The sequence below is a fragment of the Haemaphysalis longicornis genome, unplaced genomic scaffold (genome assembly GCF_048455015.1).
Source record: "Haemaphysalis longicornis isolate Haplotype H1 unplaced genomic scaffold, Haemaphysalis longicornis Haplotype H1 scaffold_6, whole genome shotgun sequence".
Taxonomy (NCBI): domain Eukaryota; kingdom Metazoa; phylum Arthropoda; class Arachnida; order Ixodida; family Ixodidae; genus Haemaphysalis; species Haemaphysalis longicornis.
In genome coordinates this window covers 189,108,146-189,120,958 of record NW_027526407.1, presented here as the reverse complement: position 1 = coordinate 189,120,958, position 12,813 = coordinate 189,108,146, and the positions used below count along the sequence as shown (strand labels likewise).

Genomic DNA, 12,813 nt, shown 5'->3' with positions numbered 1-12,813 from the left:
GTTGCCTGCGCGTCCGGTTCCCCCATCGTTTACTAATACCTGGCTCGGCTTTTTCGGCCTGTTTTTTACCTTGCCGTTTTTTGCCCTAGCGTACACTGCGGCATTCCGGATCAGGGGCCATTTGCATGGGGATCCCACCACGCGCCTCTCGGATGTAACCGTTTTCTTAGTGAGCACGTTTCTTGGCCGAGGTCCACCACCCGAATCAGCGTCGGTGTTGGAGTCCAACAGAGTGATGCTTGGAGCATTCGTATTTGGCATGTTTTTCCTTCTGAATGACGTCCAGAGTGGCATAACAGCTTCCCGAAGTGTTCCGGCGTATTTTTCCGAAATCCGTAACACTGAAGACTTTGTGGTTCTGATCAGAGCCCGCCGTATCTTGCCGTGCATGTCTCCTAGAACCGCGGAAGCTATTCGGAGATCTCCCTCGAATGCTTCACATCTACAGGCGGTGCGGACAGCGCTGGAGTACTGTGGGGAAAGTTGCTCTGACGGCCAGTACTGCTTCCCCAAGATCGCGAGGAGGACTCATGCTGCGCTGGGGTTTTGCACCAAAACTGCAATGCGTCGGCAGCACCACATGGGTTTCGTCCAGTCAGAAGATACGTTCATAGCGTTCCTTGCACTGTCCCAAGCGCACGGGAAGTTTCCGGCAAGGTAAGCTGAAGGTGCAAAATCCCGACGTGGACATGTTCGTTCGACAAGAGTGACAAGTGTTTATTCATTATTTGTTTTTATTTATTTACAACAAACTGCACTCTTGAAAAGACCAGGCAGGAAAGGAACAAAAATTCAGTGGCAAACGCACGTAGGCATGATAGATGATAATGACAACAAGCGTACACAAAATACAAGATACGTTAATCATACAGAGATGTATAGAGGACCTTAAACAAAGGCTAACACGACCTTCAGAACAACGCGGGCGGGTCTAACTCCATATTACACATTCCCAATATACAATAAAAAATAAAGGCATAGCATAAAAAAGAAACTACAGTACAGATAATATGGCACGTTCAAAATGGCAAAAGGACGGAGATGTGACGACCGCTTCAGGTAGTAAATTCCATTCCGATATTTACGTGGAAAAATGTATTCTTGAACATGTTTGTCTGGGCTCGATACGGAAGCAAATCGTGCCCTTGCCGATGTCTTGTGGGGCGTGATTGAAATGGCTGAAGGTATACCGATGCATTTACCTTTGTGGAACCAGTTTAAAGAGCAAACAACAGCTTCAGGCTTGTAAACCCAAAAAACGCGGACACGAAGGAAACAAGCGCGACAATCAATGCGCCACTCCTATTGCTTTTGTAAAAACCTGTTTTTATGTCTTAACCACACATGACGTCACCCATTAGGTTGTGGTCGTTTTTCCAGAAATTCAGACTCTCTTTCTAAAAGGGCAATGAACGGTTCGCTAATGCACCTTTTACACAGGTTTTTGAGAAAGTGCACTTACTCAAGCGTATCGCTGGCCCTTCACGGCAATCTGGTTTCTTCCACTGTTGGGGAAGGATTGCACCTTGTGCAGTGTTATGACATTTGACCTCCAGCAGTGTTCTTACAGCCACAATGTGTGCACGCGCACCGTCTTTAGGGCAACGGCATGTCTAATCTATGCAATCTCTGGAGCAAATCATTTGTTTTTGACACCATCAGGAAAATCTTTGACCACTCACTGGGTCCGGTAAAAACAACATTGACTCGATATCTCCCCACAAACTTTTTCATGCTGTGTGGTCACGCTGTGCTAAAGGAGATGACACGAACCTTCTTGTCAATCTTTCGTCGCTTGTAATCCTTTTTTGTATGCGCTTATTTTCTGGAAAAGTCGTTAAAACACACTAGTCATTCAAAAGTCATTCATACACACTAGACAAAAGAAATAAGGAAACCTTGCGTGTTGTTGGCGTTCAAATTGGCGGTCAAAGCAGGATTGTTCTTGGTGGTTACAGGTCTGCTTATCGATGCAGCCTTTAGACAAGTCAGGGGCCCCATTTTCTTTATCAAGTTTGAGTGTGCGCAGTAAGTTGCTTGTGTGCGCGTGGCTGATACCGCTACAGGCAATAACATCAAAAGGCAGCCCGCAAGGACCTCTACTGAGTCAGTTATGTAGAATACCTGTTTCTACGATTTACTCAGTATAGACATCCCTGACGACGCGTACATACAGGCTTACGCGGGTAATACCATAATCGTTATAAATGGCCTTGGGAGAAGACGAATGGAAAATATTGCAAACGAGGTGCTGACGGCAGTACGTCGATGGTATCAAGGCGCCAAGTTTGTGCTGGATCCCTCGAAATGTGCCTGTCTGCTCGTGTCTCACTGGGAACGTGGAGCGATACGCAAGCCTACGTGAGAGTAGAATGCATCACCATTAAACACGTCACCCAACTAAAAATATTAGGTGTGATTTTGATCATCCCCTGACATTTGTCTTTCGTATACCATTTATTTGAAAGAACGCAAGAAAAAATGACAGCGGTCTTAATAAAGTAGCCCGAATGCACTAGTGCGTTAGAAGAGATCACTTGTGACAACTTAAGTTGTATGTCCTGCAGTCACATTTCCTCTATTTTCATGTAGTCCTGCGTGGTGGTGGGCACACCAACGCGACAGCCTGAAGCACGGGGGCTTTTCTAATAAGATAACCATTATTTGTGGTCACAGCAGCATACACCGCCACCCGCATCGCTTCCCTTCAGATGATTGCGAATTTCATGCCGCTCTGCACTCACCTTGACATCAACACTCAGTTATTGCTCCTGTTTCACCTGCAGCAAACGATTACATTTCACTCACTCACTTTTAACTCGTCTGAAATTGGTCGTCCCATAGGCTTACCACCCGTTCATTTGGCGCGATGAACAGACACATAATTCCTACGTTTGAACATCCAGCAACTATCTCACATGATGTCACGTCCGGGATAGCATGTGGGTAGCACGCCTCCCACACTTCAACGTCTAGTACTTGTGCTTTTGTCGTACTTTTTTAGACCTCGAAACAAGAAAAGCTGTGAATAGTCTTCTTGGTTTCCCAGACGGGTTTTTCAACCGCCGAAACAATAGCCCCGCATTAATTAAACCAGAATTTTTACTGCAACACATCTTCTTCTCAGCTGCACATTTATGCAGACTGCCTTTCCCTACTGATGGCCCTGACCAACCCTTTCGCCATTTCAAGCAGCATCTCCGACCTCAAGAGAAATAGCAATACTGATGCCACTGCTGGCGGTGCCGCCAGTGTACCGAAGTCAATTCCGATGTTTTAGCCGATTTCACAGGTGCGGAACTGCATTATTTTTTAACAGAGAAACGTTTGAGCAAATCGTTTGTGTATGGTGACCGCCGTTAAAAAAGTGCAGCATCTCCACTCCGTGGGTGATGGCGAGGGTGCGGAGTACGGGGACTCTAAACGACATCCAAGTTGCGCCCTGAGTGACATCCGATTTGCGCCCCGACTGTCATTCGATATGAGCCCTGAGTTACACCTTCATTATTCCCCTAAATTAAACTACAACTCACGGCTAAAATCGAATTTCGCTTGATTTTCGCTCGATGGTGGTGTGCGCATGGACGAACGCGGACGGACATTGGGAGGTCCTATGGTACTCCGCACCGTTACAGGCGAGGGAGTAAGCCGTTTGATTCTCGGGTACTAACTTACGGTCGTACCCCAATAGGTAAGACGACTGACACTAACTACCCGCCGCGGTGGCTCAGTGGCTAAGGCGTTACGCTGCTGAGCACGAGGTCGCGGGTTCGATTCCCAGCCGCGGCGGCCGCTTTTCTGATGGAGGCGAAAAGCAAAAACGCCCGTGTGTTCGAGATTTCAGCGCACGTTAAAGATCCCCAGATGGTCGAAATTAATCCGGAGCCCTCCACTACGGCGCGCCTCATCGCCTGCGTTGCGTCGGCGTGGAAAACCCTACAATCAATCAATTTTCTGCTTATACGGGACGACCGGATTTTTTCTCTGCCATATTGTCACGTGGCCAACGACGACGCAGTTGTCTTCAAGGAAAACAAGTTTATTGGAGCGAACTTGTGCTCCCCTACCAACTTAAAGAAAACAGGCGGCAAAGCAGCAGTCAACAAAGTGACGTGCGAAGGCGAGCGTCGATGATTCGAATGCCGCGGCGTCTGCTCTGCAGGCTTTTATCTTTCGGCGCAAGTGTTCCTGGAGCCATCGATTTACATCCGGAACATTGCAGATCAGAGAAGATTATTCTAGGCTAGTGACGTTAAGACGAAACAGTCTGCTTATCTGAATGAGATAGCCCGTGCGGCATAACAATAAAAAATAGAAGACGCGCTTCGCTTGGGACACAGATAACAAAGCTGGGGCAGTAAACAGAGCAGTAAAAACAAACAATAAATAAACAAACCCATACAAAATTCGCGGCAATATAAAGCTTCGCTTCAAAAACCGACTTCTTTTTTTTCTGGATTTGCCGACTAAGCCAGTGTATGCTTGCGGACAAGCTAATTATCTACTTTAACTGCGCACGCTGAAAACTGATGAAAGGAGCTGTGGCCCTGAGTAGCCTAAATGCTGCGTGAGCAGATCGTGCAACCACGAAGTGCAATCCAGCTTTGACGGCCAGATTGAACGGCTATCAACAGCAGGATTTTCTGCTTTCATTCTGTCTGGTGTGTGTGCGTCGCTTTTTCAGGAATTGAATCACAAGCAAAAAAAGGAGGATGAGCCGCGAAGGATGGACAAGTCATTTCCTATACGGGTACTGTGTTTCACACGGCAGGAAAAGTGTTGCGGAGATATGTAATATCAATGTGTGTTTTATTGTTTTTAGTACACCCAGCAGGTTTTCAGATTTGAGCAATGGTGTCTAAGACGACATCTCGTGTCATGCATTCCTTGTGCGTTGGAACGCCTGAGAAGGAGCCACTTTGCTGTTACCAACGCTAGCCACCGCTTTCGTAGCGAAAGCTGCAGTACCCTACCTCGGGCAGTCTTCGCGGGGTGACCAGTCTTGACCTTGAAAGCTAGAGGTCAAACCACACCCCCTTCCTCAAGCGCCCTGATTGGAGCAGCACCCAATGGCGGGAAGAGAGGCGAGGAGGGAATGGAGAAGCGCGCAGGACCCGTGCCGCCACCTGGCGCAGGAAGGCGAGGACGCCGCCACCGCCGCAACAGCGAAAAAGCGCGCGACCATAGAGTTTCTTACAATATACGCTAGAGAAGAATCTGGCGCTAGCGTCTCTGCGGTTCACCCCAAGGCCGTCTGTGTCGTCATGGGCCGCCAATAGATCATGCGCTCGCCTACATTTCTTCGTTGACTCGGAATAAAACGTTTTAGTGACCGCAAATTTAACAAAGTTCCACGAAAACGCGAAAAATAGTGTGCAATTAACTTGAAAATAAAACAGGCTTTTTTAAAACTAAGAAAAAACGAGGTAAAGCGCATTTTTCCCGGAAAGTTTGTTCTTGCTGTTTTGCAGACCAAGGTAGTAGTTACGACCAATGTTAATATTTGGGAAGGAAACTTATTATAGACTCTTATTTTACTAACTTTACAATTATTTCAAACAATAAGTTGTTTGAAGAGTTTGGAAAGTTTTTGCAGCGTGCCTATAAAAACGTCGCCTTCGTGGTGAACCGGCGCACCGACCGTCAGCTGCAGTTTAACAAGAAAAAAGAAAACGTGGCGTTAAACAGTCGTGGACCATGACAAGATAGGACGGATCGAGGCGCCCGTTTCTGTCGTATCTCGTCCTTGTCGAAGTACCTTTTGTTTATTTTTTTTTGTCGGCTAAAAATTTCGCGGTGGCATATTACCTGTCAGTCATACGTCCTTCGACTGCTACATGACCAACGTAAAGTGCGATCACGCACTGCCTGCTGTGTCACCGAGCATGGCTGCCGCAGAACAGGAAGGATTTCGGCTTCCTCGTAGCTCGTAGACGTGTCAATGCATAGTGAAGAAAGCAAATCCCCAAAACCGCTCCAAGCCAAATCCCCACGATGACATGGATTACCAGCGCAGCTTCCTCTCTGATATACTTACTAAGAAACTCTATGCGTGCGCCGAAGGAAGGCGACGTGCGCGCAGAGCAGTTTGTGATGGAGTAGGACGAACATCGAGCCTTGGTCGCTCGTACAGCGACGACGCTTAAACAACGCCGTGAGGCAAGAAAGAGGAAGTACGATACTGTTGCGTCCAGCTTCGCTACCTCCAAGGCTTACGCGTTAGTGGCCGCTTCCTTCATTTTTTTGAAGTGAAGCTTTCTTTATCTCACTGATGGTTATGTAGTTACGCCAATACGCACTGCGGAAAAGCCACCTTTACACGATGCGTTGTTAAATGATGACGATTATAGGTGATTTAAACATTCCCGGCCTCCATAAAAAATGCTTCTCGGAGTCGGAATGAAAAGCTGCCATGTATCCGATCGCACCATCACCAGATTCGGGTCTCTCAGAATTTGTTCTTGACTTTGACAGTTTGGATGTTAGACTTTGGGGGCGTGGAATGTTAACTTTGACTTGACTGAGTTTGCATGGAGAAAACTTTGCATTTTAACAATTTTACTCAACAGAAAGGTGCTTTGATTTATTCTTCATGAAGCATTGCGAAGCCTTTCAGCTTGAAATATTGTACGTTCCTAATAACCGGAAAAGAGATTAGTTTTCATTCTTTAATCGTTCCATGAACGACTTTGCCGTATCCCATGCTGCAGGCACCAGCACCGGCGTCTCCTGCTGGCCCTGCAGGAGTCCGGTCTGACCGACTGGAAGCGCTCTCGGCTGCCCCCGCCCCAAGAAACGAGCAGAGTCATCTCCTTCGACATGCCCTCTCGCGATTACGTACTAATTTACGGCGCTGGCTGTGCTGTGTCCTTGATTGGCCTGGCGGCAGAGATCATCTGGCGCCTCCACGTCGTGCCGGCAGAATAACTCACCACTTCAGGATGTTCAAGCATGACAGCGGCACTGTAGACAACAGCGCTCAGGGTCCAAAGGCCGGATGGCTTAATTCAGCAAGGAGCGCCCACAAGGCTTACAGCGCGAATGTGTAGACCTGCCTTTATGGTGGCAGTAGCGTTGTACCGGTCTTGGCTATCACAGCAGTGCGCATACTTAGTCCTAAATTTGTTAATTTCCACACTCTAAAAAGCGTCCAAAAGCATATCCGTAGTCTTATTTTCCCTATTGATACGAGGACAGTCTTTGGACTGCCTCTGAACTCTGGATGACTCCGGATTGGTATTACTCCGGATCGGTGTTGCACGAGCAAATAAGGGGCTGTTGAGGGAGACGCTGAAGTAGTTTGAAGTGATTAGGCATCACTTGAACACTTAACAAGGATTACTTTGTAGTGGTGGCTATCCTCGTCATACATAACCATCATTATCAGCGGCGCATGGTCTCGAGCAGATGGAACATGCCCGTACCCCTGGACGTTTCCATGTCGTCGCTGCTCAAAGTTCCGGCCGGGCTTGGACATCTCCATTAAAGGTAGGAGGCCGCATCTATCACCGAGTCCACGGCTACTGCCTTCAAGTTCGTGTTCTGCGCTTGTGATCCGACAGCCGGCGTGCTGTCACGCGCCAACCCACCCATACCGGCGCCAATCTCGGAGAGTGTTTTTTTAAGCGCCAGCCCACCTTATGACTCGACCCCGTCTGCATACAGCATATCAAGCACTATATCCTTCGGGAAACACTTCCGCTTGAGCTCAGCACACCAGACCCAATCTTCAGCGCGACAGCCACTTCATCGGCGACCCGTACAACAAGGGTGTCTGCGAGAGCCCCCCTGGTAATACCCCACTACCAGATCCTACCACGATACGCAAAGGAACTGGTAAGCCACGCTTTGCCGGTAAGATCTCCAAACTATCACCTTGATCGCCGACACAATCGCTAGCCACAGCAGCGTAGACTTTACTGGGACTTCGCCTTTAGCGACGCATTCCTTCGTCTCGAGAGGCACTACGACCACAGAAATGTTGAAACAAAGGCATCCCCGCAGATAACTCTGCGGGATGCACACTCACGGTTCAACCCTAGCTCGTCCTCAAGGCGCAACTTCTCACCAGAAAGGAACCGGCCAGCAAGAGACGGACAGTGCGGCGTCCACTACTCGCCCCTACAAAACCCCATTTGCCAACCCACTGCCGCCGCCTCAAATGCTGGTTCATGTGACACTGACTCTCGCATCAAGGACGACATATCTGGTACACCCTTTGTCAAACTTTTCTGGGCCAATCCTAAGCCTTCTCGACCACAAAGAATTCAAATAAGCTTTACCTTTAAATGTGACAAAAATATCTTATGACATTAAGAAAAAAACTGCTTTCTCTAGATTTCCAACATAAAACGTTTCAGCCTCCCACGGGACGTAAGCCTGTACAGTGAATTTTTGGCGGCCTGCGCGTTTCCGGCTTGGCCTAGAAAATGTTGACAAAGACTGTCCATCTCGAGGCACTCCGTCTGGCCCCTTCTTCACCAGTCCTGCATGGATACGCACCATGGAAGCGGCCATCACGGCCGAATCGCCGAAAGAATGTCAGGACCCCACTACCAGAAGTTACAACCCAGGCAGCACAGGACCGTTCGGTTTAACTCAAGCCGATGTATTTTGGCCAGTGATTTTCTATCCGGCCTTTTTCCGGCCAACGTGTTCGGCCCGTGTCCAGGTGTGGGCCTTTTGGACGTATACGGCCGTACACCCACGGCTATCGAACAGCCACTCTCCGTCAGCCAGTCGACCGGCTAATGTTTATACGGCCAGATTCCCGCCGCAGGGCTCCGGCCATTCGAAAGCCACCCGTGTGCGGCCGAAGTACGGCAACCGGAGATTAGCCGAGATGCGGTTGTCGGACTCCAGCCGGTTTCAAGCTGCCGGAAGTTCGGCCATGCTACAGGCATTGGAGTTCAGCCACAGTACGTTAACTGCACTGAGGCCGCTGGACGACTACTGCATGCAGCGCAAGCAGATTACTCAGCCGCACTGTGCAGCAGCACAAACCCACCATTTTGGGTCCACTGCACCCACACCAAAGCGAGCCCGCGCGACACAACCAGCCGTCCGGCCTTCAGCGCAGCCCTGCTTATTTATCAGCCTCAGTTGAGAGCAAAATTTATTTAATAAACACGGGCCACAACTTGTCATTCTTGTAATTGTTCTGCCTCTTTTACCATCGGATACAGAAAATATTAATTTCATTGCTATAGCTGGAGTAGTTGTATTGTCCAGGTCCTGATATCTTCTGTGCGGCGGTACAGCTGTAATAAAAAAGAGGGTGGGGGCCGAGGGAGCTTACTTTAGTGGGTTGAATTTCACAAAGATGAAAGTGCCGCTTTTAAACAATTTCTTTCAGGACAACCTTCCCGAACACTTCTCCTCCTCATTCGCTGTGCAGTCTGCGCGGCGTTCCGACGCTAGTCTCTGCTTGGTCAAATAGGAGCGGGGTTGCTCGATCCCGGCAAGAACAATACACAGCCAAAGCTCACTGCTTTTTTTGCACCCGAATAAAGTTGTGCTTCACTGAACACATTGCGCTTTGATTCCTTGAGGTTGTGGCGCTAATAAATCTCAACTACTTTAGTTTTCTGGTAGCTTATATCGAAATACCGCATATGACAAAATTTTTCACCGTCCCGCTGACTTCGTTATAACGAGGGATTACTGTAATTTACTTCAAGAATATGGTCCCAGTTTGGGATATGTAGATTGGCGGTTTTATATACTTCTCCTCATCAATTCCAGTTTTCGAATGATAGATATTATGAAAGAAGTTGTATCTGAGGTTTCGTCTGCGATTTTTCCCGTCTCACCTTTAAAGTTTACTTTTGCTTTCTCGCACACTAAGTTGACGAACCCAATTACCTAAAAAGAACTGCACTGCCCATTCTGTACGTTCTCGAGCGTATCTACCAGCTCTTTAGTGTACGGATCCCAACAAACACATGCGTACTTCAACTTTGAACGCACAGGAGCAAAATACGGTTGTTCTTTTAAGTTGGATAGAGGTTCGCTGAAATTTCGTCTCAGAAAACCGAAAATACGTGCAGTCTTAACATTTATGCTGGAAAGGTGCCTAGTTCACCTCAAACCACAGAATAAATAAATTCCTAGTTATTTATATTCCATGGTCGTTGTTAAAGCAGCGTCATTTACACTATACGTATTCAACTGGTATGAACGTTTTATTGTAAAGGGGACGTGAACAAACTTTTTAACATTCAACGACATTTCTGAATTGTCACTGGGATGCTAGTACCCTCAAATCATGCTTCAGGTATTCAGAATCATGTTCATTCTACATAGTCCTGTAAACTACAGTCATTCGCGAACATTTTGAACAAAGATTTGAGGTCAATAGTAATATCATTCCTATATAACAGAAACAAAAGAGGGCTGACAAGTGAACCCTGGGGAATTCCTGAGTCCAAGGGAACATACCGGGAAGAACAACCGATGAGAACGACCGACTGCTGTCTTAGAGAGAGGTACTGGGTTATCTGTGCAGTAAGCGATTCATTCAGTTTATAGCCTCGCACTTTACCATCAATGTCACAAGAAACAACGTCGAATGCCTTCTTGAAATCCGGGAAAAAACAGTCAACTACTTTAAGCTTATTGATTGGTAGAGCTAAATCATGTGTGAACTAGAGAAGCTGCGTTGAGCAAAAAAACCTTGATGAAATCCGGGTTGACTAGGATGCTGGAGATTATGTTTAACCAAATGTGTCATGTTCCAAGTGTAGCTGAGCTCACCTCCATACACCGCAAGTAAATTAAAATCCAGGCTTCATCATTGACAGCGCTGTGCTGTTATCGTAAAGTTAAAATAACGCTTGTTTTTAAAGAGGCAGTCAAAAAATCAGACGAAGTAACGTAGTGCATGGCACGAAGTCGAGCCTACAAATGCATGAGCTTAGCTTGGAACAAAACAATGCAACATTGTTTTTTCGCAGTATTATTGTATGAAGCATCTGCGGAGAGAACGGTGGACATGCATCTGAACCGTACCTGTTCAGTCTCACACAAATTATTGTCACAAGCTCAATGTGTTAGTGCCTCATTTACAGCCGTCAACAAGTGAACGGAAAAGTCATGATACCAAGAATACCAATCATCATGCGGCTGCTCCCATTTTTTTATAACAATAAAGAGGCAAATCATGAACTTTGCTCCCCTAACAGCGCGGCTGCTTTCATAGCAGGCACAGTGCCATCAAACTTACCAGAGGTATTAGGCCAGGGCTTGTTGCATGCGACGGTGCAGGAGGAGGAGGAGGAAAAAAAACTTTATTGTGAGCCTGGTGATGTGGGAGTGGCTCCTCAGTCCAGGAGACCATGGGACAGGAAGCACGGGTAGTGTCGACACGCTCTATTCAGCAAGCGGTGACCCAGCATCCTAAGAATAGGTTAGATGCAGAATCGTATATCGTGCAATGTACATAATTATAAAATCTGAGTGAAAAGCATGCAACTTTAGCTTGACCCTGCTGTATACGCATGCAGTGCGTACCCAAGTCTGACATGTAATTAAGCTATAGATATTATACGGTAGTATTATAGGTGGTAAATTTATAATTACGTTAAGCAAGTAGGATACGGTATATACTACATAAGTGATATTTGTTTTTATTACGTTGGAATTAGGTAAGTGTGCACGCACGGCCGTCTGTGTGTGTAACTGTCGAAGTAATCAAGCTGCGTGCGATGATATGGAAGATACGCATGCTCGATCCTGTCTGTATCTGCGTGATTAAAATTATTTACACACGTATGAACGACTACTTCCCCGCGTCATTACACTGAGTAATTGATCAATTTTAGGAATTACATGCAATTATGAACCACAGTGCTTGAATATATACACAAATATGAAACGCGAACACGGACCAGAACACACATATAGCGTCATTTATTCCGTGCAAGTTAAATTTTCGCGTGGCTCTACTGGATTAACAATTAAGGCTGGAAAATGCGTTTTTTTTTTAATATACCGATACCGCGCCATTAACATTGCACCTCCATATACTTTTCCAACGTGTTTTGGTTCATATTTTCGTGTTCGCATTTCAAGACTGCGCGCATGCATACAATTTATTTACGAGACGCACTTTGTCGTGCGTGGGCAAAAATGAACACATCTATTATGATGCACTTGATCCGCAATGTGCCAAGAGCTTGCGTATATACTTTTGCTAATATGTCACTCGATCGAGCGTAGTTTGTCTCGTACGTAGTTTGAGTGCATGGCCGCAGCAAACGGTAAACTTCGGTGCCTTACCAGGACCACAGGGACCGCATCTGTGCGCAGCCGAATCAATCTCGGTGACGAAAAATCAAAGTCGCGCAAGCGGAAGTGCTTCGAACAGACAAACGCAAACTTGGGCACTTTCCAGTTCGGTAGCCGCACGGCGTTCGCCCACTGTTTGCGGCGCGTTCTCCGTCGCTTGGGAACCTATAAGCGGCGTCAATGTACAGCAATACTAGTCAGCGGAATGATGCACTCACCGGTTGAAAGTGACGCCCGATTCCTTGGGTACCGATCGCGACTTTCAGCCTGGCATCGAGCATTGCGGCATTGTTAGAGCGAGCCGCTTCGCAAAGCTGCTGCGGCCACACTGAAGGCCGTGTCGGCCGTGTAACCGCGCGTCTAGGTTCACGGTCACGCGCTGCAAAATGGCCTTCTACCTGCCTGTCATCTGATTTCCGCCGGCTCGGCGCTGGCAGATGCAGACGACAAGAGAGGCGATACAGGACGGAGGAGGCGGAGAAGGTGCACCGAGAGAGAGGAAAAAAGAGTCCGCCATTCGGCTTA

General features: G+C 47.3%; 1 long non-coding RNA gene across 1 annotated transcript; it reads right to left on the bottom strand.

The window, feature by feature from the left end:
* Window positions 1-9,160: 9,160 nt before the first annotated feature.
* On the bottom strand, window positions 9,161-12,443 carry LOC144142126 (uncharacterized). The gene is made up of 3 exons (XR_013316847.1): window positions 12,280-12,443; window positions 11,225-11,370; window positions 9,161-9,260 (listed from the first exon to the last, which is right to left on the bottom strand). It is a non-coding gene; the product is annotated as an uncharacterized LOC144142126 (long non-coding RNA).
* Between the last annotated feature and the right edge of the window lie 370 nt (window positions 12,444-12,813).